Consider the following 27,157-nt stretch of genomic DNA (forward strand, 5'->3'; position numbering starts at 1 on the left):
GCTAATTAAATAGGAACACAAACGAAAGTAAAAAATACAAAATGTAGGGCTGGGAAGGTGGCTCCGTGGTAGAGCGCTTGCCTTGCATGCATGAGGCCCTGGGTTCGATTCCTCAGCACCACATAAGCAGAAAAAGCCAGAAGTGGTGCTGTGGCTCAAGTGGTAGAGCGCTAGCCTTGAGCTGAAGAGCTGAGGGACAGGGCCCAGGCCCAGAGTTCAGGCCCCATGACTGGCAAAAAAAAAAAAAAAAAAGTAACTAATGTTAAACATAAATTAGTTTAAATGATCTCAGCTAAAAATAAACAAAATGGACATTTACATTTGACTTTTTTATTACAATTCTAGAAACGTAAAATTGGCAATACTTTCCTATGTAGGAGCCCATTGCGCTGCAATGTTCAGGTTAGGGTTCACAGGGTGGTCCTCAACAGTCTGAATCCATTTGACAAGTTTTCTGACACTGGAAATAAGAGTAAACATTATCTGCCAAATTATCAGGAAAATTTTCAAATAAAATGTTGAAAAGTTTTCCATTTCCTAAGCATGTCCATGAGAGTCTAGTAAGACTGTCGACACCTCACTGGTGTTCTTGTTTGTGAAAACACAATGTTGTATAGCTAAATCATTGCTTTGAAAAACTTCAAAAGGATGCTCCATGGTGGTAATTTTCCATTATCTTCTAGAGGAACTTGTATGTCTCTTCCAGTTCTTGATTTATGTATAGTCCATGGAAATAGGATGGATTCATTCTTGGCATCTTCCGGATGGTTCTTTGTGATGCTTGGAGTGTCTTCTATTGAGTATTGATTATACCCATATCAGTTTTTGGTTTCTTTTCTCCTACACTTTTTTTTTTTTTGTCATTGGTAGTGGGGCTTAAACTGAGCCTGGGCTCTGTTCCTCAGAGAATTCAGGTCAAGGCTAGGCCCTCTACTTGAGCCACACCACCACTTCAGGTTTTCTGAGTGGCTTATTAGAGATAAGACTGTCACAGACTTTTCCTGCCAGAGCTGGCCTTGAACCATGATCCTCAGATCTCAGCTTCCCGAATAGCTAGGAATTCAGGCATGAGCCACTAGCACCTGGCTTCTCCTTTACTTTCTACCTATGTCTTATGTATCCTGCTTCTGATAAGAATCCTGCCGTTTTTCCTTGTTATGTTGACAGAAAAACCTTTATGAGGCTCTCTATTGACAATGGTGGTTTTGTCTAAGGTCTTTTTATTTAGTCATCTCGCAGGTGAATAGTGTGCAAACTGTTTGTTAAATTTATTGTTGAGGTGCATTCTATTACCCAACAGGTGTATCATTTTGTCAGTTTTTTCTTGCTGTGACTCCTGTACATACAAGAAGTATTTCCTTACAATATACACATTCATGTGGTTTCTGAGGAGGCTTTGGGCATCGAGATCAGGTTTAGTTAGTTGTTATATTTCAATAGGTTTGGTTATTTCCATAGTTTCTTCACCTGGCCATGATGGTGATTAGAACCAATGCCCATAATTTGAAGATCGCACTTTGCATCCTTCCACTGTTTAGCTTCTTCTGGATGGTACATGAGAGGTAAAAGTTGAACCCAGACAACATGCAGGGTTTGATACACATACTTTATTTTTGAGTCATTCTTGAGTTTTTTAGGCTCTTTGGTTTTCATATTATCCCTGGTAGCCAGAAGTCTTTTGGTGTTGGTACTCTATTTATGTTTACCATGGGCAGTGGTTGGGGCTAATTCCTTAGGCCTATGAGAAAAGAGGCGAGTGGATTTATCCATTACTTTTATGGGGCTGCTAGTCTGAGACATGATCTTGGTGTTCTCAGTGGCCTCGCCCACTGTTGAATGGATGCCTGCAGCCTGGATGTCTGCAGCTGTGGCCACAGTGGACTGAGGACTCTCCGTTTTTTGAGTGCTCATGCTGAGCAAGGTGGTCCATTGTTTCCCCAAGGAGCTTGGGCAGCCTGGGTTCTAAAGGTTCCTCCCTTGGTGGTTGGGAGGGTTGGAGTTCTGTGTTGAATTTTGATGGGGGAAGCAGCTTTGTCCGGTTTCAGCTTCTTGGCTGCATCCCTATCAGCCAGGTGTTCAGTGGCTTGGTGCTCAGCTCTGTTGGAGGTCAGGTCAGTGGTTATCTTAGAGGCTTTTTGGGACAACCTGTAAAGTTGCCATCATCTGCTGACAGAGTAGATTTTAGGGTAGTGTTTCCAACACCTCTGCCTTCAACTCTTATAGAGCTGATGGGTGATTCTGTCCATAGAGTGTTTAATGGTCTAAAACCTTGTCCCTTCTGGGTATATGTAGTGGTAGTAGTAGGCCTTCGGGACATCTCCTGCTTTTCCTGTTGCCCTTTCTCAGTATGTGAGTGGGCCGGGAGCAGTGCCTTTTCCTTGGCTGTGGCCTTACGCCTGGGAGCAGGAGGCCTGGGATCTCTGCAGGGGCTCAGGTCAGATTGTATTCTCTTGGTGACCTCGAAAGACACCTTGCTCTTGCTAGCTTCAGTCTCTGGCTGCCGAGTATTTCGTGGCAGCCAGGTTCACAATGTCTCTAGTTACAGTTAAAGGGGAAGCAGTTGTGGGTAATTTGGCTTTCTTTTGGTGAGCTCCATCCTCAAAGTTGTGAGAGGGCACAATTGTCAGCAGCCTGTGAGCCCCAGGTGATGGATGGAGCTTCCCAGTGGTTCCCCGGTCATAAGTACTGCTCACTGGGGTGGAGATGTGCAGCATGGACTGCTGCTTCTCTGAAGGCGGTGTGATTTCAACTTGAGAGGCAGCGCTCACCAAGTTGTTGAAGGATTTTGGTGGATGATCATCCTTCTGGGCTGCTGGAACAGGAGCCCAGTTAGACTTTTTACTGGGTGGTCCGTGGTCTTTATGGGGCCTTAGGAGAGTGGGATGTTTCTGTGAAACCTGGGAGGGTCTGCTTGGCTGATCCTCCAGCTTGCCCGAAACACGAGCCTCAGTGGATGGTTCCCTGGGGGCTCCACTCTCTGGCATTTGGGGTCCCGCGATGGTGGGGTACTTCTCTGGGTTTTCAAGCCAGGAGGATGTGTGGAGGCCGCCGTCTTCTGTGGCAAAGACCAGGGGATGATTTTCTGCGTCCTCTATTTTCCACTGAGGAGACACTGCGCAGGGCTGGAAAACTGCCAGAACCACTCAGTTGAGATGGTCTTCGCCCAGCCTCATCGGCAGTAACAAAATAGGGAGCCCCGGTGGAAGATTTTCACCGGGGTCCATAGTAGACAACGTGGGCATGCTGGCTGGTGTCTGTCTGCCATGAGGGTCTCCATACAGTGCGGTCCTCAGTTTTGTAAATAGGAGCCCCCAAAGATGTTTTCTGGGGGACTCCATCATCCCCTGTGTGAGGACACAAAGAGATGGGATATCGCCCAATGTAAAATAGCCACGAGGGCCTGCATGGGGTCTGTGCAGGGTCGCCTGCTGGATGTCAGGTGGAGAACCGGATGGTTGGCTGGTGGTGGCTTGGCCTCCTGCTCCTTGCTCACTGTGCTCCAGTGGGAAAGGCAATGCTGTCTGACCTTTGATCTCCCCCTTCATGGCCTAGGTGTACCTTGTTGGTCTTAGGCTCAATTGTTAGGAAAAAAGCCGTCCAAATTTACAACTATGAAATGTCTGTGTAAATGATCCTCTGGGGTGACTTCACTTTCATAAGAAGCCATGAAGGAGGGGCATGGATGTTCCTCTGGGGTGACCGATAGAGCAGACCCAAGCGCTCTTCTTCTGAGCACTTGGTCTACTCCATGGGCACTCGGGATTCCATCTTCATCAGAAGCAACCAAGGGTCTGCTCGGATGTTCCTCCAGGGTGACTTGATCTGTATCAGAAACCACGGAGAGTCTGTGTGTATGTTCCTTCTAGGTGGACGATAGAAAAGATCCAAGGGATCTTCTATGGGGTGCTCCACAGACACTTGGGATTTGAGCTTCACCAAAATCCATGGAGGGTCTATGCAGATGATCCTCCAGGGTGACTTGATCTCCATCAGCAACCTCAAAGGGTCCCTGCGGATGATCCTCTGGGGTGCCAGAATAGCTGTTTTCTTGGGGGCTCCACCCCCTTGGCGTTTGGGGCCCTGCAGTGGTGGTGTACCTGTCGGTGTTGTCAAGCCAGGAGGGTGTGTGAAGGTGGCCATCTTCTGCCACAAAGACAAGAGATGATTTTCTTTAGCCTCTGTCCTCCACTGAGGAGATGCTGGGCAGGGGTGGAATCTTGGCCCAGCTTGATCTGCAGTAACAAAATATGGAGCCCCGGGGAAAGATTTTCTCAGTCCATAATATATGACGTGGGCATACTGGCTGGTGTCAAGGGTATGCACACATTGTGCTCCTCCATTGTGTAAAGTGGAGATGTAGATTTGGGGGTAGGGGAGACTCCTAATGGTTCTCTACGTGAGGACACAGGATGACTGAACTTCGCAGGTGTCGATCAGCTAGGAGGGCCTGCTTAAAGCCATCGGATCTCCTGGGATGTTTTCCGCCTGGGAGCCCACAGTAGTGGAGTGCCACTGATAGGTGGGAAAAAAAAAATTTGTGTGGGGTCACCACCTGGATGTCCGTGGGAGTCGCCCCTGCGGATCTGGATGGCAGACTGGTGGCAGCTCGGCCACCAGTGTGCTCCTTGCACACTGGGCTCTAATGCCAAAGGCAATGCTGTCTTTTAGGCAATGCTATCTGTCTTTTGGGCTCAACCTTCAGGTCTTCAGGTCTGCCTTGTTGGTCTTAGGCTCCACTGTTATGACAAAAGCAGTCCAAAATTGGCAGCCAAATATCCAGTAATGAGCTGTGGCTTATGTCTTGGCTGTGACTCTTGGATCTGAGGCAATTGAAATTTGCAAACAGTCAGACTACTAGTCTACATTGTGAATCTCTAGCAATTCTGTGCTGCTGTGGGTGGGGCTGAAGAAAGATGCTGTCACAGGTGATTGGGCTTTAGCCATGTGCTCCCTGGTATTTTTCTGGTGGTCACCTGTGTGTCAGAATAGGGACATCTCAAGGCACTTTTGATATTAAAGTCTTATCAATTAGGGTTCCTAAATTAGGGTTCAGGGAGAAGAGAATTCATTAGCAGAAACCCAACCACCAGCCTCTACAAGACAGAAGTATTCAGAGAGGGAAGTATGGCAGAGACAGAGATTTTATAGGGGAGGGCAAGGAAGAGGTGTGGCTGCAGTAGATGTTGAGGTGACCTCAGAGCCTGGGGAGGGGAGGGCTCCCACTGCCCCCAGTGTGCCTGTTGCCTGGGTTATAGCTGCTGGGTAGGAACTTCTAAGGAAATGCCTTGTTCAGTCATTCTCAGAGAGAGAGAGCAAAGGAAGGGAGCATTCCTCCTGGGCACACCTAACAGTTATGAGGTTGTCGATGGTTGTCAGAAGGGTCCAGATTATCTGCAGTGTGCTCTGTTTCTGGCTGGTTACTATTCTTATGTGCTTACTAAGTACTGGAAGTTGAAAACTTCCTATTTTCTTTAAGTCAATGTTTAAGTACATTTCTCTCTAAGTAAAGAGGCCTTGAGGAACAGGAGAGAATATTTAGAGGTGTTTTTATTAACTCTGTAATGGCTCTGCCAAGCTGACATACATAGCTTAAGGGAAGGAAAGTGTCTTCTTTTTTTTTTTATTTTTTGGTCAGTCATGGGCCTTGAACTCTGACCTGGGCTCTATCCCTCAGCTTTTCAGCTCAAGGCGAGTACTCTACCACTTGAGGCTTGATGCCACTTCCGGTTTTCTGAGTGGTTTATTGGAGATAAGAGTCTCATGGACTTTCCAGCTCAGGCTGGCTTTGAATCGTGATCCTCAGATCTCAGCCTCCCCAGTAACTAGGATTTCGGTCGTGAGTCACCGGTGCCCGGCTAGGAAAGTGTCACATTTTCTAGTGCTTCTTTCCAAGGCCACAGAGAGTATGTGACAGGAGAGCCATTCACAGAATGGCAGGCAGGAAGCACTAAATGCTAGTGCAGCTAAAATGCCAGTGCTCTTGGCAAAGATTTCTTAATCTTACATTAGCAAGTTTAAGGCTCTGAGATCAAATCCTATCACTGTCAAAAGGTACCTGTACTATCTATGTTATTATACAAGATGCATTTTTACATATCTATTTTTTACATATGTATTTACCCCATAAAATGCCATACCTACACTATGTGATACCTGTAATGTATTCATTTTAGTGTGCTTCCATGGAATTTCCATTCTGTGTGGTCAGTGGAGGAGAGGGCATCACTGATTTTAGTGTTTCCCCTCCTCACTGATTTCTTCTCTTTTGCTTTTTTGATGCTGGACTCTGGAGACTCTAATTTTTTTTGTTTTCCTTCATTTGCTTTTTGAACATCAGCTGAAGTACAAAAAGCCAATGAAGTACAAAAAGCCAATACCCTGTTATGTTTATATTTGGATGAGCTTTGAGCTTTGAATCTGTCTATTATAAAACAGTTGCCACAATCAAGGTAACATCCATTTCGGTCACCTCTAAAAGTTCCTCAAGGCTCTTCTGCCCTAGGAAATGTAGCCTTCTCCTCACCGCCATTTTGTGTCTTCCTTTACTTCCTTCTTGGGAGGCCTGGTTCTCTCCTGCCGCACGCTAGTGTGTACCAGGGCAAGGCTCTCCTGGGAATTTGCACTCCACAGGCTCCCACACCCAAGGATTTGCACAGCCATCCTCTTCTCCTCATCTCCCTCTCCCTCTTCTTCCCCCCTGCTCCTGCCTGACTTCCCCCTCTGCTCCCCCGTTTTCCCCTTCTCCTCTCTCGATCTCCCTCTCCCCTTAACTACCTCCCCCCACCTTCCCCTCTTCCTCCCAGATTATTGCTTGTTTTCAGTTAATAGCACTAGCCCCCTCCACATACGTGTGGTTACAGAGATCAAAGTTTCAGTTACCTGAACTCAACGGTGACCTGAAAATATCCTTTAGAAAATTCCAGGGGTGGGGCTGGGAAGGTGGCTCAGTGGTAGAGCGCTTGCCTTTGTATGCCTGAGGTCCTGGGTTCGATTCCTCAGCACCACATAAGCAAGAAGAAAAAAGCCGGAAGTGGCGCTGTGGCTCAAGTGGTAGAGCACTAGCCTTGAGCTGAAGAGCTGAGGGACAGCACCCAGGCCCAGAGTTCAGGCCCCACGACTGGACCAAAAAAAAAAAAAAAAACCCAGAAAATTCCAGGGGTAAAACAGTTCCTATCTTTATCCCCACCCAAGCTATTACTGGACCTCACTTCCCACGTCTGTCAGTGCTAACTATGTCACAGGGCACAGCTCTCTGAATCTCTTCAGATTCTGAAGGCTGCCTGCTTCACAAACTGCTGCTTGGTCTATTATATTTAACTTGTCTAATTATTTCTTAACATATCTAGGCTATTACACTTTAAAAAAATACATTTCCATACTGATGGGAAACTGTGTCAACCATATGATCTTTTAAACAATGGCTTATTTCCCACATTGGTATATAGAACTGAGCTGAAGAGAAAAATGAAATCTGCCTGGTACATGATTATCTTCATTTTGTTTCTTTTGCTACACTAAATCTTATCCCCAAAGCTTTCTAAATGTCAATATGCATATGTTTGAAAGGTACTATAATGCCAAAAATGAACTCCTTTGTTCTCAAATGATAATAATAAAAAAACATTCCTTGTATGATTTGAAAACTACCCTTCTTTGAATAAAAACTAGTTTCCCCGAAAAAAAACAAAAACAAAAACAAAAACCAGTTCCCATCTTTTGCATTGTATGCTATTCCAAGTAGCAGGGAAATCTCACCAGGCACTTCTTACCAGGGTGAAATCACTGCTCCAGTATCCAAGTGTTGGTTTGTGTGTCAGTAACCTTTTACTTGATAATGACCCCAAAGTGCCAAAGTAGTTAGGCTAGCTATTCAAATATGCCAAAGAAAAGCCAAATGCTTCCACTTGAGTCATACTCTCAGCTGCTTTTGTGTTAGTTATTTTTCAGGTGGGGAGCTCCAGTTTTCACATGGAGCCAGCCTCAGAATGAGATTCTCCCAATCTGCCTCCTGAGTAAATGGGATTATCAGGATGAGCCACAATTATTTTTAAATTCAGATTCGTGCTCTTTTAGATGTATTTTTCATTTACTCTTTACAACAATGTAAGAACCCATTGTATGCATAGACACCGAGGCATAGTTAAGATCATGTATCTGTGAGTGACCCCTTGGAAATACAAACTCAAGTTTATCTGATTCTAAAAGTCTGGTTCAGAAGGACAGTGTGGCACTGCCTATCTGTGGAACAATGGCCTTCAAGATAGAACTCATTCACCTGCAAGACAAGCTTTCCAACAAGTTTATTTCATGCAAATCTTAGTATGCTCTGTAAAGTTAGTTTAGTTGACAAAATACTGGTGCCTGGAGAATAGAATAAATAAAATTGAAACCCGGGGCACATAAAGTTTGATAGAATTCATATGTGCCATTAAAAGCAATGTCTGTGGGGACAGGAGGCAAAAGCTGGAAGAGAGCGAGGGAAGGGGTGACATTGTCCAAATAGAAATGTACTCTTTACTTGACTGATGTAACTGTAATCCCTCTGTACATCATTTTTATAATAAAAAATTTTAAAAAAAGCAATGTCTACAGTGTCTTTTTTCCTTTTTTAGAAAGAATTTTTTTACTTAAAAAAATTAACCTCTGGGGCTGGGAAGGTGGCTCAGTGGTAGAGTGCTTGCCTTGCATGCATGAGGCCCTGGGTTCAATTCCTCAGCACCACATAAGCAGAAAAAGCTGGAAGTGGCGCTTTGGCTCAAGTGGTAGGGCGCTAACCTTAAGCTGAAGAGTTGAGGGACAGTGCTCAGGCCCAGAGTTCAGGCCCCATGACCGACAAAAAAAAAAAAAAATTAACCTCTGGGGCTGGGAAGGTGGCTCTGTGGTAGAGCACTTGCCTTGCATGCATGAGACCCTGAGCTGAAGAGTTGAAGGACAGCGCCCAGGCCCAGAGTTCAGGCCCCACGACCGGACCCGGAAAAAAAAGAAAGAATTAACCTCTGCCACTAACTGCCATATGATTCACACCTATAATCCTAGCTACTTAAGTGGCTGAGATCTGAGGATGGTGGTTGGAAGCAAGCCCTATCAATCTCTGATTGACCACCAGAAAATCCGAAGTGGCACCGTGGCTCAGAGTGGTAGAGCCCTAGCCCTTGAGCTCCCTCCACTTGACCACCTCCCTCTCCCACTTGCCCCAAGACACACACACACACACACACACACACACACACACACACACACACATGAAGGAATAATGCTGCCTTTTTCTCCTCTCCCTTCCCCTCTCTCCATCCATCTTCCTCTCTCCCTCCCTACCTCCTTCTTCTTTCCCCTCCCTCCCTCCCTCCCTCCTTCCCTTAGCCTTTTCCTCTCTCTTCTTTTCCCTCCTTCTCTTCACCTTCTTTCTGTCTCTCCCCTCCTCCCTCCCTTTTCCTTTCTTCTGCCATCCCCCCATGCCATAACTGTCTGAACTAGTGAGCCAGATCAATCTTGACTCCCCTAAAGCTGTTTTCACAATGAAAAACTCATTAGCTCAGGTTCAGGAGTTTATCCTCTAGAATGGTCTTCTGTGGCTTTGCCTTGTTACAGTCCTGTCCCACATCAGATTCACTGGGAAGTCCGATGCCTCAGTCTTCCTAGTGTTACAGTTGCCCCACTCCCTCTAGAACTTCACACTTGGCCTCCCTAGGCCCCGTCTCTATTTTTACCTCCACCCCCTCCCTCCTACTCCATCCTCTCACATCGGCCATTCTCTCACTCTCAGGAAAATTTTTTTTTCAAAATTATCACAAGTAGGATTTTTATTAATAAAAATTTAAACAGGGGCTTGGAAGGTGGCTCAGTGGTAGAGTGCTTGCCTTGCATGCCTGAGGCCCTGGGTTCGATTCCTCAGCACCACATAAGCAAAAAGAAAAAAGCCGGAAGTGGCTCTGTGGCTCAAGTGGTAGAGAGCTAGCCTTGAGCTGAAGAGCTGAGGGACAGTGCCCAGGCCCAGAGTTCAGGCCTCACCACCGGACCAAAAAAAAAAAAAAAAATTTAAGCAACAGCACATATTGCTGGAGAAGTAAAGACTAGAATTGAAAATCGCCTTGAAGGTGATTTCCATGTTAGTCCAACTTTCTTCTGAAGCCTTTCATGGAAAATACACTTGGAAATTTTGCAGTTCTTCCATGTTCTTATAAGCATCACAAAGAACATAAACAATGCTAATGTGAAAAGTAAAACATTTGGCAGATGATTGTATCTTGTGTCCAATTGTATATAAACTCATTTCAAAGCTGGGGAGGTGGCTCAGGGGCAGGGAGCTTGCCTAGCATGCTTGAAGCCCTGGGTTCGATTCCTTAGTACCACATACACAGAACAGGCCGGAAGTGGCACAGTGGCTCAAGTGCTAGCCTTGAGCAAAAGCAGCTTGGGGACAGAGCCCAGGCCCTGAGTTCAAGCCCCAGGAGGGGCAAAGGACACAAAAAACTCATTGCAAATACAAATCAAGTTTTCTAGAACTTTGAAAGAATTTTTTCAAAGTTGTAAAAATGTTTTCACTAAGACTAATGTCACCCTTTCTAGTCGATTTTAGATAAATATAATTTGCATATAAAAAATAGACTTCCGGTGGCCACTTTTACGCGCAAGCGCGCTCGCGTGGGCGACTTTCATCCGGGTACTTGCGTTGCTTTAGCGGCTGCGTGGCCTAAAGGCGCTTCCTGTGGTCGTCGTTGCTCTGGCTGCGTCGTTCTGCGTGGGTGACAGGTTCGAGGCCTAGCTAAACCAGCCGGACTGGGTTGAAGCTGCCCTAGTCCTCCCAACCGCGGAGATAAAGTTTTGGCACTCTCCTCTGGAGTTCATTCATCAGCACGACTTCTCACAAGACTTTTAAGGCCAGGTGTTTCCTGGCCAAGAAGCAAAATCAAAATCGTCCTACTCCACCGTGGATTCAGTGACAACTGGAAGTAAAATTAGACACAGCTCCAGGAGGAGACCTGAGGGAGAGATGCACCAAGCTTGGTCCATAAAGAGCTGCAGGAGAGATGCACCAAGCTTGGTCCATGAGGAAGTGCAGGAGAGATGCACCAAGCTTGGTCTGTAAGGAGCTGCAGGAGAGATGCACCAAGCTTGGTCCATGAGGAAGTGCAGGAGAGATGCACCAAGCTTGGTCTGTAAGGAGCTGCAGGAGAGATGCACCAAGCTTGGTCCATAAGGAACTGCAGTAGAGATGCACCAAGCTTGGTCCGTGAGGAAGTGCAGGAGAGATGCACCAAGCTTGGTCCACGAGGAAGTGCAGGAGAGATGCACCAAGCTTGGTCTGTAAGGAACTGCAAGAGAGATGCACCAAGGTTGGTCCATGAGGAACTGCAGGAGAGATGCACCAAGCTTGGTCCGTAAGGAAGTGCAGGAGAGATGCACCAAGCTTGGTCTGTAAGGAGCTGCAGGAGAGATGCACCAAGCTTGGTCCATAAGGAACTGCAGTAGAGATGCACCAAGCTTGGTCCGTGAGGAAGTGCAGGAGAGATGCACCAAGCTTGGTCCATGAGGAAGTGCAGGAGAGATGCACCAAGCTTGGTCCCTGAGGAACTGCAGGAGAGATGCACCAAGCTTGGTCCCTAAGGAACTGCAGGAGAGATGCACCAAGCTTGGTCCGTGAGGAGCTGCAGGAGAGATGCACCAAGCTTGGTCCGTGAGGAGCTGCAGGAGAGATGCACCAAGCTTGGTCCATAAGGAACTGCAGTAGAGATGCACCAAGCTTGGTCCGTGAGGAAGTGCAGGAGAGATTCACCAAGCTTGGTCCATGAGGAAGTGCAGGAGAGATGCACCAAGCTTGGTCCCTGAGGAACTGCAGGAGAGATGCACCAAGCTTGGTCCCTGAGGAACTGCAGGAGAGATGCACCAAGCTTGGTCCGTGAGGAGCTGCAGGAGAGATGCACCAAGCTTGGTCCGTGAGGAACTGCAGTAGAGATGCACCAAGCTTGGTCCATGAGGAAGTGCAGGAGAGATGCACCAAGCTTGGTCTGTAAGGAACTGCAAGAGAGATGCACCAAGCTTGGTCTGTAAGGAGCTGCAGGAGAGATGCACCAAGCTTGGTCCATAAGGAACTGCAGTAGAGATGCACCAAGCTTGGTCCGTGAGGAAGTGCAGGAGAGATGCACCAAGCTTGGTCCCTGAGGAAGTGCAGGAGAGATGCACCAAGCTTGGTCCCTAAGGAACTGCAGGAGAGATGCACCAAGCTTGGTCCGTGAGGAGCTGCAGGAGAGATGCACCAAGCTTGGTCCGTGAGGAGCTGCAGGAGAGATGCCACACATACCTTGCCATGTCCAGAGGAAAATGGTATCACCGTCTTGATCGTTGGACGTGTTTTGTTGGGAATATGATGTCTCTGTTTCTGTGCCATGCCCCAGCAGGTTGATTAATAAATACGGAGAAAGTTTTGTTTGAAATAAAATAAAACAAAATGGCTTTGGTTGTTAAAAAAATATAAATAAAAATAAAATTAAAATTAAACATATCAAATATAAACAAATATAAAATAAGAATAAGATAAATATAAATGTAACTAAATAATAAGCATGAATAGTATAAATGTTTTAATACCATAAGTATAAAAATAAAACTGAAAATAAAATAAAATTTAAATATAAATAATATGAAAACTGAAAAATGTAAACATTTTAATAAAATAAAAAATAAAGATAAAATACATACAATAAATATACAAATATATTGATTACAGGTGGAACCGCTGCAACAATGAGAAGTACAAGTTGTTATGTCGAAAACGAACTTTACAACTTTGGGGGGGGCGGGGAGGAATGGGGGGGGTAGGGGGAGGATGGGAAGGGATAGGAAGGGGAAACAAAGGAGGAGGCTACAATGCTTGATAAGAAATGTACTCATTATCTTGCCCATGTACTTGTAACCCCTCCATAAGGTATTTTCACAATAAAAAAAACAGATATTTGGCTATATCTGTCTCCAATTAAAAAAAACAAAAAAACAAATATGTTGATATGAAAATTACAAGGAAATAGAAAAATGTAATAAGATATTTAAATAAAAGTAAACAAATATTAATACAAATAATAAAAGCATGTACAAATATAACTAAGGACAAAAATATAGATAAAGCAAAATATAAATAATTTTAAATATGAATATTATAATACAAATAAAATATAAAAAACAAAAATACTAATAAAATAAAATATAAGCAAATAATTGTAAACATAAATATTAATGTAAGTATAAATAAAAAAATAAAAAACAATTTTAAATAAAAATATTTTAATATTAAATATAAAACAAAGAAAAATGAATATAAATGAAAAACTAATATAAATAGAAATAACAATCAAATTTACATTTTAACATAATTTTGTATTAACAGGAATGCAAATAAAGGTAAAAAATACAAAATGTAAATAATATTAAACATAAATTAGTTTAAATGATCTCAGCTAATAATAAACAAAATGGACTTTTTCATCACAATATTAGAAATTTAAATGTAAATGTTTAACACTGTCAAAGACTTTATGTGGGGGCTGGGAAGGTGGCTCAGAGGTAGAGTACTTGCCTTGCATGTATGCGGTTTCGATTCCTCAGCACCACATAAGCAGAAAAAGCTGGAAGTGGTGCTGTGGCTCAAGTGGTACAGTGCTAGCCTTGAGCTGAAGAGCTGAGGGACAGCGTCCAGGCCCAGAGTTCAGGCCCCCCAACCAGCAAAAAAAAAAAAAAAAGAAAGAGAGAAAGAAAGAAAAAGAAAGAAAGATTTTGTGTTTTGTCTATCTAAAACTGTGTATTTCACTCAAGAACCAAGAGAAAAGAAAAGGGAAAAACTTAGAAGCCAACAGAAGACCTATCTTTAGAGATTATTTCCATAGTTTCACCACTGACCATGAAGGTTATTAAGACCAGTGCCTGTAATTTAAAGATCACACTTTGCATCCTTTCCCCTGTTTAGCTTCTTCTGGATGGTGCATAAGAGGCAAAAGTTGAACCCAGCCAACATGGAGAGTTTGATTATTGATTACTTTAGAATATTTGGTTTTCATTTTATCCCTGGTAGCCAGAAGTCCTTTGGTGTTGGTACTATATTTATTTTCACCGTGGACAGCGATAAGGGTGAATTCCTTAGGCCTATGAGAAAAGAGGCGAGTGGATTTATCCATTACTTTTATGGGGCTGCTAGTCTGAGACATGATCTTGGTGTTCTCAGTGGCCTTGCCCACTGTTGAATGGATGCCAGCAGCCTGGATGTCTGCAGCAGTGGCTGCAGTGGACTGAGGACTCTGTTTTTTGAGTGCTCTTGCTAAGCAAGGTGGTCGAATGTTTTTTAAAATCTTCTACTCCTCAAGGAGCTTGGGCAGCCTGGGTTCTAAAGGTTCCTCACTTTGTTGTTTGGAGGGTTGGGGTTCTGTGTTGAATTTTGATGGGGGAAGCAGCTTTGTCGGGTTTCAGCTTCTTGACTGCATCCCTATCAGCCAGGTGTTCAGTGGCTTGGTGCTCAGCTCTGTTGGAGGTCAGGTCAGTGGTTATCTTAGAGGCTTTTTGGGACAACCTGTAAAGTTGCCATCATCCGCTGACAGTAGATTTTAGGGTAGTGTTTCCAACACCTCTGCCTTCAACTCTTATAGAGCTGATGGGTGATTCTGTCCATAGACTGTTTAATGGTCTAAAACCTTGTCCCTTCTGGGTATATGTAGTGGTAGTAGTAGGCCTTCGGAACATCTTCTGCTGTTTTTCCTGGTGCCCTTTCTCAGTATGTGAGTGGGCCGGGAGCAGTGCATTTTCCTTGGCTATGGCCACTTGAGAGGCAGCGCTCACCAAGTTGTTGAAGGATTTTGGTGGATGATCATCTTCCTGGGCCTCTGGAGCAGGAGCCCAGTTAGACTTTTTACTGGGTGGTCCGTGGTCTTTATGGGGCCTAGGGAGGTTGGGGTGTTTCTGTGAAACCTGGGAGGGTCTGCAAAGCTGATTCTCCAGCGTGCCTGAAACACGAGCCCCATTGGATGGTCCCTGGGGGCTCCACTCTCTGGCATTTGGGGTCCCGCGATGGTGGGGTACTTCTCTGGGTTTTCAAGCCAGGAGGGTATGTGAAGGCCGCCGTCTTTTGTGGCAAAGACCAGGGATGATTTTCTGAGTCCTCTATTTTCCACTGAGGAGACTCTGCGCAGGGCTGGAAAACTGCCGGAACCACTCAGTTGAGATGGTCTTCGCCCAGCCTCATCGGCAGTAACAAAATAGGGAGCCCCGGTGGAAGATTTTCACCGGGGTCCCTAGTAGACAACGTGGGCATGCTGGCGGGTGTCTATCTGCCATGAGCGTCTCCGCACAGTGCGGTCCTCAGTTTTGTAAATAGGAGCCCCCAAAGATGTTTTCTGGGGGACTCCATCATCCCCTGTGTGAGGGCACAAAGAGATGGGATATCGCCCAATGTGAAATAGCCACGAGGGCCTATTGAGATACTTCTTATTTCTAAAGGCCACCAGATCCCAGGGGATGTTTTCTGGATGGGGCCCCACAGTACTGGAGTGCTGGCGGTATGTGGCAAATGATGGTCTGCGTGGGGTTGCCTCCTGGATGTCAGGTGGAGAACCGGATGGTTGGCTGGTGGTGGTTTGACCTTCTGGTCCTTGCCCATTGTGCTCCACTGAGAGAGGCAATGCTGTCTGCCCTCTGGGATCTCCTTCAGGTCACAGGCCTCCTTCTTTACTCTTTCACTCAACACTCCACAAGTAAATACACAAGTTATGAGCTGTGGCGTGTGCATTGGCTCTGCTCTTAGATCTGAGGCAATTCAATGTTGCAAACAGTCTGACCATCTGTGTGCATTGTGACTCTGTAGCTACACAGCACCTCTGTGATGCTCTGTAGGACAGATGGTGTCACAGGTGGCTGGGGCTGAGCCATGTGCTCGCTGGTAGTTTTCTGTTGCTGCCCTGTGTGTCAGCAAGAATAGCTACATCTGAGGAAACGTCCATTTATAAGGCTTATAGGTTATGAGGTGGTCTATGGCTGTCAGAAGGGTTCATATTAACTGAAGGGTGGTCTGTCTCTGGGCAGAGGGTAGATCCAGACTCTGAAGGTCTTGTTCCCAAGTCCACTTCCATCCTCAAGTGCTTCAGAGCCTGTCCCCGGGGGAGTTCAGCTGTCTTCAGCACCACTGTGGAAAGTTCGGCTCAGCACCTTGGACTGAAAGGGATGAGGCACATGAGGAGCTGTCGAGGAGATGGCAGTGGGAGGAAGCACATGGGGCTTCTAGGAAGAATTGCCAAAGAAATCTTTATGTATTTACCATGTTCTAAGGACTGGAAGTTCAGAAGTTCTTATTTTCTTTCAGTCAAGTATGTAAAGCATTCCTGAGGAGCAGGAGAGAATACTTAGATGTGTGTTTGTGTGGGCTCTGTGGAGGCTCTGCCGAGCTGCCATACATAACTTAAGGCAAGGAAAGTGTCATTTAGGCTCACTGTTTCTGGTGTTTGTGTCAAGGCCACAGAGTATGTGACAGGAGAGCCCCTCACAGCATGGTAGCAGAGGGCTAAGATGCCAGTGCCCGTGGCAAAGATTTGTTCCTCTTAGCTCTAGCTCTGAGATCAAACCTTGTCACTGTGAAAAGTACATGTAGAATTTATGATATAATATATATACACTTATTATATGTAATGTATTTCATAAAATACAATACATATACTATGGGGTACCTGTAATATACTTATTTTAGTGTACTTTCATAGAATTTCTTTTTTTGGGGGGGGTCCAGTCTTGGGGCCTGAACTCTGGGCCTGGGCACTGTCCCTCAGCTCTTCAGCTCAAGGCTAGCGCTCTACCACTTGAGCCACAGTGCCACTTCCAGCTTTTTTCTTTTTGCTTATGTGGTGCTGAGGATCGAACCCAGGGCCTCACACATGCAAGGCAAGCACTCTACCACTGAGCCACCTTCCCAGCCCCCTTCCATGGAATTTCTATTCTGTGCTATGAATAGAAAAGAGGGCAGCACTGACTTTAGTGCTTTACTTTCCTCCCTCCTCTCTCTCTTTCTACTTGGTCCTTGGGTCATTCTGGACTTTTGAGATTTCATTTCATTTTTTTCTTCCTTTCATTAATATCTTTGGAGGTCAGTTGAAACCCCAAAGGGTGTAAACCCTTATGTTTATAATTCAAGCCTTGAATATGTCTATTATAAAACAACAGTCAAGCCAGGAACCAGTGATTCATGCCTGTAATCCTAGCTACTCAGGAGATTTGCGATCTAAGAATCACAGTTAGAAGCCAGCTGGAGCAAAAAAGTCCATGAGACTTTTTATTTATTTTTTGCCAGTCCTGGGGCTTGAACTTAGGACTTGGACACTGTCCCTGAGTTTCTTTTGCTCAGAGCTAGTACTCTGCCACTTGAGCCACAGCACTACTTCTGGCTTTTTCAGTTTATGTGGTACTGAGGAATTGAATCCAGGGCTTCATGCATATACGATAGGCAAGCATTCTATCACTAAGCCACATTCCCAGCTTGGTGAGACTCTCGTCTACAATAAATTGTTATAATAATAATAATAATGTTTATTATTATTATTTTGTTGGTCATGTGGCCTGAACACTAGGCCTGGGTGCTGTCCCTCAGCCCTTCATCTCAAAGCTAGTGCTCTACCACTTGAGCCACAGTGCCACTTCTGGCTTTTTCTGCTTATGTGGTGCTGAGGAATCGAATTTAGGACCTCATGCATGCAAGACAGGTACTCTACCACTGAGTCACCTTCCTAGTCTAATACAGCTTATGTTTGCCATTAAAAGCAATGTGTGGGGCTGGGAAGGTGGCTCAGTGGTAGAGCGCTTGCCTTACAAGCCTGAAGCCCTGGGTTCGATTCCTCAGCACCATATAAGAAAAAAGAAAAAAGCCGGAAGTGGCGCTGTGGCTCAAGTGGTAGAGCGCTAGCCTTGAGCTAAAGAGCTGAGGGACAGCGCCCAGGCACAGAGTTCAGGCCCCATGACTGGACCCCCCCCCCCAAAAAAAGCAATGTGTACTAGGTGCTAGTTGCTTACTCATGTAATACTAGCTACTCAAGAGGCTGAGATTTGAAGATTTCCAGGTCAAAGATAACTCAGGTAGGAAAAGTCTCCAGTTAATCACAGAAAAAGCTGGAAGTGGTGCTGTAGCACAAGTGGTAGGGGGCTAGTCTTGAGCAAAGACTTTTGGGACAGTGCTCAAGTCCTGAGTTCAAGGCCCAGGACTGGAATAAAAATGAATAATATCTGTAGAGATGGGAGGGAAAAGAAGTGGGAGAGAGGGAAAGGGTTGACATTGTTCAAAAAGAAGCATACTGTTTACCTGACTGATGTAACTGTAACCTCTCCATACATCACCTTCATAATAATGATAAAACCTTTTAAAAGAAATGTCTTTAGTCTCTGTCTACCTTTTTTCCCCCTTAAACTTATTTCAGTTTCTTTTTAGAGATGGAATCTCACTGTCAATGTCACTGTGTTGCCATGACAAATCTCAAACATCTAGACTCTAGCAATCCTCCCACCTCAGCCTTCCCTAGAATGTCGGTCTACAGGTGTGCACCACCATGCTGAACAAGGTGGCTTTTCTTGTCATTCCTGTCACTAAAGTCTGCAGGTGAGGGATGGAAACAAGATTGGGGGAGATGTCTTCTTTGTTTTATTTTGCTTTGGTCGGTCATGGGGCCTGAACTCTGCAACTGGGCGCTGTCCCTCAGTTCTTCAGCTCAAGGCTAGCTTCTACCACTTGAGCCATAGCTCCACTTCTGGATTTTTCTGCTTATGTGGTGCTGAGGAATTGAACCCAGGGTCTCATGCATGCAAGGCAAGCACTCTATACCACTGAGCCACCTTCCCAGACCCCAAATATCCTCTTCTTGTGGTAACCCTAAACTGCATATGAAAACATTCCAGTTTCTCCAGAAAGCCCGGCCCAGTTCATTGTAGTTGCAGGTAGCACAGGGAGGTTGGGAAGTGGCACAAGCAGTGATCCCAGTAGCCGTGGCTGCTAGAGAAGGAAGAGATGGAGGCAGGCACAGGGCCTGGAATCCAGAGTGCAGGAGAGGAAGACTGAGGGCCTAAGGAGAAGGACAGCAGCCACAAGCACGGGCATCTGGGGAGCTACAGGGAGACGGAAGGCTGCGGAGGAGGCTCTGCTTCTCTTTATTATGTGCTGGGATCCCGAAACCTGCCAGTGCCACACTTCCAGGTGGCAGCAGCACTTGCTACTTGGTGTTCACAAGGGTCTTCTCTAGAGCACCATATTTAAGGGGTTGGGAAAGGCAGGAAACTATGTCATCTAATACTCGTTCTATATACTCGACTAGTGTGTGGCAGAGATTCTTGTCTGCACTTAGTGTACAACAGGTTCTGCCAACTGTTGGACTCTCTCAGAACAATGTGCGGTCAGAGCAGCTGGCTTGACTTTAAAGGCATCGGGGTCGTAATATGTCACATTCATAGGAGTCCTGAAATAGAAGAAGAAAACAACCTGAAGTGAAATGAACTGAAGAGACAACCAGTGCTCTCCCCAAGTGGTAAATACTGGGACATTAGCCATTAGATAGTTATCACTTTCATGGCACAGAAGAGGAATGGAAGACGCAGAGAAGTTAAACAAGTGAGCCAGAGGCTAAGTGTTGCAGCATGTCTGGAAGTTCCACACTTGGGAGGATGAGGCGGGAGGATTCCAAATGCAAGGCCAGCCCCAATGACATTACAGAGCAAAATCCTCTTTCAAAAAGCCAAGGGCTGCAGCTCATGCACAAGTCCCATAAATTATCATCATGCCAGAAAAAAAATCAAAACAACAACCAAAAAACCAATCTGTGACCAAATCCACACATGCCTATCTGTCACACTGCAAAGCCTCTGCTTTTAGCAGATTTGAGATTTCAAGTCAGGGCTTCAAACGTGTTGGACAGATGCTCTACCATGTGAGCCCTAGCCACAGTCTATTTTTCAAACCGGGTCTCACTTTCCACTCCAGGCTATCCCATAGCTAGGGTAACAGGTGTGCACCACTGTACACAGCTGTTTACTGGTTGATATGCCATCTTACAAACTTTTCCCTAGACTAACATCAAATGCTGATTTCTAAGATATGTCTCTTGAGTAGTCAGGATTACAGGCGTGAACCTCTGCACCTTGCTCCACAATATCATTGTGATGAACAAGTTCATGTTTATATCTCTTGATCCTTTTTTAGACTTGGGGAAGGGATGTTGGGCCAGACTTGTGCTGTAGGTCAGGCCTGGAACCAGAGACCCCTCCTACCACAGCCTCTATACTGCTCTGGGATTATAAGCATATACCACCACAGCAGGTTCTCTGCTAACTCTTCAATGTTAGACTTCTATCATCTACTCTTTTTTTGTCAGTCATGGGGCTTGAACTCTGAGCCTGGGCATTGTCTCTCAGCAATTCAGTTCAAGGCAAGCACTCTACCACTTGAGCCACAGCACCACTTCCAGTTTTCTGGTGGTTTACTGGAGATACCAGTCTCACAGACTTTCCTGCCCTGACTGGCTTGGAACTGCAATCCTCACATCTCACCCACCTGAGATTATTACACGTATGAGCCACTGATGTCTGGTGATCAGCTACTTTTTGTTGCTGTTGGTCATAGGGCTTGATCTTAGGACCTAGTCACTGTCTCTGAGCTCTTCTGTTCAAGTCTACTGCTCTACCACTGAGCCACAGCACCCCTTTCATGCCCAGGTTGGCTCTGAACCTTGATGCTTAGATATCAGCCTCTTTAGTAGCTAGGATTACAGGTGTGAGCCACCAGCACTCAGCTCATCTCTACCACCTATGATTAGGACTATCATATATTTCTCATAGTCAGTGTAAACAGTGGCAGGTTTCTGCTGGGTTTGGTGGTGTTTAGTTTTTTGTTTGGGGGGATTTTTTTTTTTTTTTGGTTTGGCTTGAATTCAGGACCTGGGATCAGTCCTTGAGCCTCTTTGTGCTCAAGGCAGCTGCTCTACCACTTGAGCCACAGCACCACTTTTGGTTTTTGAATGCTTAACTGGAGATAAAGAGTCTCACAGGCCTTTTCTGTCCAGGCTGGCTTTGAACTGCAATCCTCAGATCTCAGCCTCCTGAGTAGGTAGGATTACAGGCATGAGCCACTGGCAACCCGCTTTACTGCTGTTTTTGTATTGTGATTGCATTTGTTGTCTTTCTGCAGTTCTTTTCCCTGGCCTGATCAGGTAAACCTTCCCACTCCTCGCAAACCTTGCTGTCCCACACTGGCCTTAAACCAACATACCTTGTATTTGGATTCACAAGCTCCAGAATTCTAGGAGATACTTTTGAATGGGTAGCAGCATAAGTCACTGGCCATTTGGCATCCCGGGCAGGGAGATAGTCTGGATGAACGGGCTTTGACTTAGCTAGATCTGTTATTCGAGGGCTAGGTACAGCTAACATGGCGGCAGAGGCTATCTGCAGAAACAAGGAGACACCAGGTTACACCGCAGATGTCACCATGCCGCCTTACCTGGGCATCTCCCACCCCTGCAGCCGCCACCATTCCTCTCCTGCATGACTGCAACTCCCTCCTAACTGGCCCCCCCCCATCCCTGCAGTCCAGTCCAGCCTCCCTGTGTCTGTCAGGAGAGAAGGTGCAGTGAGTGAGGGTGTCCAGGAGGCAGAGCACATCGGAGAGATCCGCCTATATCACCCCATTCATCCTCCTAACAGCCCTTGATCCCAGTCCACCCCGAAGCCCCAGCCACTGCCCTTCCCCTGGCTCTCCACTGGACCCATGGCTAACACACCAGGCAGGCTCTCCCTCCCTGGGCCCAGAAGGCCTGTAGTGGGATCTTGGCTGCTATTGTTCTTCTCTGATCTCGTCTTCCTCCCCTCCCTCCCTGTTCATGAGGCACCTCAGGTTCCATTCTCTCTGCCTCAGGACATTTGTACTTGTTAGTTCTGCTGAAAACCCTCTGTCATGGCTTAGCGGCTTCTCAAAACTCAGACTTCAAGGTCTCAAGGAGACCAGATAAATAAAATAGGCCAGGCTTTCTGATCTGACTTTACAGTAGTAGTTTGTTTTCTTTTTGTTTTGTTTTTTTTGGCTATGTAGCCCAGGTAACCTTAACTCATGAGCCCTGCCTCCTAAGTGTGAGATTACAGACATACAGCCCACTAAGCCCTTTTACTGTTGTGCTTAGCACTTATTTGCACCTGAATTAGCTGCCTTATGTCTTTGTTTAGTATCTCTTTCCCCAATTAGAATATTATGGACTCAGAGGAAGGTACTTGCTTCCCGATAGATAGTATACAGTCTGGCACCAAAGAATTGGGTGCTGACCCATTGTCCCTTTGAGGCCTAAATCTTCCATACTGTCTTTCCACAATTTAGGAGATACTCTCTGTTGAGACTTTACTGGAAAAATCTAGGATGTCAGTTGGTATAGCTTGGCAGTCTCAAAGTTTTCCGTATGGAGCTGGAGAATGTTGTTCTGGGGTGTTGGAATATGATTTTCAGAGCAGGATCCCTTTGTGCTCTTTTTTGTTTTTGTTTTTGTTGTTGTTATTGTTGTTTGTTGGTCATGGGACCTGAACTCTGGGCCTGGGCACTGTCCCTAAGCTCTTCAGCTCAAGGCTAGTGCCCTACCACTTGAGCCACAGCACTACTTCTGGCTTTTTTCTGCTTATGTGGTGTTGAGGACTCAAACCCAGGGCCTCATGCATGCAAGCCAAGCACTCTACCACTGAGCCATCTTCCCACCCCTGTGCTTTTATTCAAAACAAACAAACAAAAAACCAAATTCCACTAGTAATAGATGTCTATAATCCCCTTGTTACATACCAAAACCCTGAGAACAAAGTTTTTTGTCTGCACATTCAAACCCACTCTCCCCATGATTTTTTTCTAGAATGATCTTTTTCTTACAGGATTCCACATCTAACCCTTGGGTTCCTAGAGAGGGGAAACTAGTCTCACCTCCTCTGGCAATGCAATCAAGATATTTACTAAGAACCCAACTGGGACAGGGCACGAAGCTGGCTCCAGATGTAGTGGAGGGGATGCCAGGAGGAGGGAAAAGGAGGGAAGCCACTGAGCAGGCCCAGGGAGGGGAGCCATGTCTTCCTCACCTCACAACAGAGAAGTCATGTCCTTCACCTCACACTTCCTGGTTTGTCTCCACCATCTCTTTGCTCTGTGCTCTGCCAGCTTCGTAACCAGGCTGCTCAGGAGGCTGAGGCTGAAGGCTAGCTGAAGTCCAGGAGTTTGAGATCAGCCTGGTCATCACAATAAGAACTGGTCTCAGAAAGAAAAAAAAAAGACAAAGAGCAAGGAGAGCTGAGACTAGCTGGACTGAAGCATGGCTCAGGTGGTAGAACACCTGCTTAGCAAGCACAAGGCCCGAAGTTTAATTCGCAGAAAGACTCATTAGGGCTGGAGGTATGGCTGAGATAATAGAGCACTTGCCTAGCCAGCACTAGGCTCGAAGTGTAATGCAGTGAAGTTTTTCCTTCCATTCTACTCTGTGGTGGAGATATTAACTTTAGTCTGAAAGTAATGTTAGCAGAAATTTAAAGTAGCTAATCAACCTTGGTCCTTGCATTTGACATGATAAGAATTCAGGCCATAGCGGGGCACCGTAGGCTCACACCTCTAAGCCTGGCTACTCAAGAGTCTGAGATCCGAGGATCACAGTTCAAAGCCAGCCTGGGCAGGAAAGTCCATGAGACTCTTACCTCCAATTAACCACCAGAAAACCAGAAGTGGCGCTGTGGCTCAAGTGGTAGAGTGCTAGCCTTGAGCTGACAGTGCCCAGGCCCAGAGATCAAGCCCCACAGCTGACAAAAAAAAAAAAGCAATTCAGACCAGTCTCCGTTGTAGTAAAAGTGATGAGAAATTTTTATTAGGGAAAAAAATGTGACAGAGAAAGGAAATTACATGGCATGATGCTATAGGAAGATGTCACTTTAGCTCATCTCCAGCCATGTTCAGGATACAAACCTGAGCATTGGGTTTAAGAAAAGCAAGAACTAGAGACAAGGAGAAAAAGTATGCATAGTTGAAGATAGGTTACAGCTGGCTGGCTTTTATCCCAACTCTCATTCTCCTAGGCTTTGGAGAATTGGTCATCATTTGAGGGGAGCAATCTGGCTCCCATGAGATAATTTCACAGGCTCTGGGTGCAGCTGGATCATTATCAGCAATTACCTTCATCTGGGAACAATCTCTCCTGTAGGACTCTGCTGTCCCTTAGGCGCAGTTTTAGTCCTTTGTCACAAGATGTTATAGGTCCATCCTGTCTTTCTTGCAGTGACTATGAGAGACCGGCTTAGAATAATGGCAAGCCCAAACTGGATGCACAGATGCCAGGTTTTCTCCTGCTTTCTGTTAGCATGTGGTGGCCAAACCAGCTTAAGAATCTGTTATCAGTACACTCTGAACAGACTTGGTAGTGGGCTGTTTCTAGAATGAGAGCAGCAGCATTCGGCTTGGTGGTTTGGGTGCTTATTGGCACTGCTTGGAAGAATTTCTATCACTATGTCCAGTCTACAGGATTTTGGAAGACCAACAGGGGAAAAGACCAGCATGACTTGCAGGTAAAGGTGATGCTGGGGATCCTGATTGGAGGAAGCGCTGGCGGCCGAAGGCGGATTGCCGGGCCTCATGCAGATGACAGGCGACGTGTCCAGGGGCAGCAGCTACAGCCAGACCCTGAGTCCGGCCTTGTCTGCCACGCGCCCTGGGGTGGTCTTGTGAGATGGCGTGCAGCTGCCACCTGGGGACTACAGCACCACCCCCGGTGGCACACTCTTCAGCACCACCCCGGGAGGAGCCAGGATCATCCATGACCGCAAATTCCTGATGGAGTGTGGCCAAAATGCCCTGAGTGACCTGCCAGCCATTCCTGGGGTCACTAGTCCTACCAGTGACAAACCATCTGTAGAAGCTAGCCAAACCCACCTGCCCAACAGCCCAGAAGAAAAGCAGGTGAAGAGTCAACAGTTTGAGATGGACATTTAAGGGACCAGCTTTCTCAGGAGAAGAGTTACAGCCAGCCAGGCCTTAGGAAAGTTACCCTGCTGGGCATTCAGTTGCGGTATTGGTCACCCAGCCCTACTCTCTGACTCGGGGTGCCAGCTTCCCTTTCCTCTTTGTGAACACCAGCGCATACCTCCTGGTGCCGCCTCCATTGATGCAGGAGCTGCTACCTCACAGGGACTGACTCTTGCCTCCACCCTGCAGCCACCTGCCAGGAATTGGACAGAGAAGAACTCTTCTGAATGATCATCTGGCTCTTTCAGACCTATCCTCTGGGTGTACCCCTTATCAGGTTGGGGTACCTGGGAAGGTTCCCCTCCACTTCTTTCCCTAAGATAGGACATCAAGTCCACCTTCACTATAAGGCCAAGTATTTGGCCCTGACTGAGCTCTTTGCAACTCCAAGTGATAACACCAGCTACTTACTATGTGTTCAGTAATGTAGTTAACATTGATTTCATTTGGTTCTCATACTGATCCTCATAGTTGCAGCTAAGAACTCAGACTGGCTCAGGAGAAATGACAACACTTGGGACTTGAGTTCTGCTACTCTCCGTCTCATTTTTCAGTGGCATATTCTACCTCTCTGTCGAGTGACACAGTTAGCTTCTAGCTCATTGCAAGTGACAGAAAGGGAAACACTAGTTGTGGCTAGTAGGGAGTCTCTTTGGTCCATGTATCCCTGATCTTCATTGAGTGATCCCTTTGTGGGAGCTGACACGGAGGGGCAAGATAAGGCAAGCTCTCTGCCTTAAAGATTTCATTGAAATGTAAGATTTATTTTCCAATTATTTTTTTAAAATTTTTTAATTTACTTATTTTTATTTTTTGCTAGTCATGGGGCCTGAACTCTAGGCTGGGGCACTGTCCTTGAGTTCTTCAGCTCAAAGATAGCACTCTACCACTTGAGCCACAGAGCCATTTTCAGCTTTTTCTGCTTATGTGGTGCTGAGGAATTGAACCCAGGGCCTCATGCATGCAAGGCAAGCACTCTACCACTGAGCCACCTTCCCAGTCCCTAAAAAAATTTTATAGTTAGCTTAAAAATAAATAAATAAACAAAGGTGACACTACTGGTTTACAGACCCACACTTTGGGTGAGAGGAGGTAAACAAGGACAAAAGTGTCTATGGAAAGATCTAGAGAGGAAGGTTCAAGCTGGGTGCCAGTGGCTCACACCTATAATCCTAGCTATTCAGGAGGCTGAAATCTGAGGATCACAGTTCAAAGCCACCCAAGCAGGAGAGCCTGTGAGACTCTATCTCCAATTAACCACCAGAAAACTGCAAGTGGCGCTGTGGTTCAGGTTGTTGAGTGCTTGCCTTGAGCTGAAGAGCACAGGGACAGTGCCCAGGCCCAGAGCTCAAGCCCTACAACTGACCAAAAAAAAAAAAAAAAAAAAATACTGTGTGGAAAACTATGAATTAGTGGTAGAATGCTTGCCTAGCACGAATGAAGCTCTGGGTTCGATTCATCAGTATCACATAAACAGAAAAAAGCCAGAAGTAGCACTGTGGCTCAAGTGGCAGAGTGCTAACTTTCAGAGAAGAAGAAAAAAAGCTCAGGGACAGTGCCCAAGCCCTGAGTTCAAGCCCCAGGACCTGCAATACACACACACACACACACACACACACACACACACACACACACATCTTCTTTTGTAGCACACATCAAACAAAAATATTCCTAAGAACAAGTAAATGGCTCACTTCTTTGAAATAATTCATGAAAACCAACCACAGTTTAGTGTTACAGAACTAAGACTAAGAAGTCATTGCCTGAACAGTTTTCTAACAGCTGAGCGAGTCTGTATTTGGTGATGTCTACTACCACCTAGTGGAAATGAGTTGATATACGTACAGCCTCAGTTTTACACATGATAGCTTTTCGGGGGAGAGGGGGAAGTGTTTTTGTTTTGTCAGTAATGGGCTTGAATTCAGGGCATGGGAGCTGTCCCTGAGCTCTGTTGTCAAGGCTTCAGTGCTACCACTTTGAGCCACATCTCCACTTCTGGTTTTCTGGCAGTTAATTGGAGATAAGTCTCACAGCCATTTACTCAGATCTCAGCCTCCTGAGTAGCTAGCATAGTGCCTGCCTTGGCTTTAGTTTTCAAAGCCTCACCCCCTCCCCCGCCAGTCCAGGGGCTTGAAA

General features: G+C 45.9%; 1 pseudogene; it reads left to right on the forward strand.

The window, feature by feature from the left end:
- The first annotated feature begins 24,637 nt into the window (after nt 1–24,637).
- LOC122106832 lies at nt 24,638–24,988 on the forward strand (annotated as a pseudogene).
- The last annotated feature ends 2,169 nt before the right edge of the window (nt 24,989–27,157 follow it).

This window comes from Dipodomys spectabilis, unplaced genomic scaffold, assembly GCF_019054845.1.
Source record: "Dipodomys spectabilis isolate Male_0828 unplaced genomic scaffold, ASM1905484v1 ptg000043l, whole genome shotgun sequence".
Classification (NCBI taxonomy): domain Eukaryota; kingdom Metazoa; phylum Chordata; class Mammalia; order Rodentia; family Heteromyidae; genus Dipodomys; species Dipodomys spectabilis.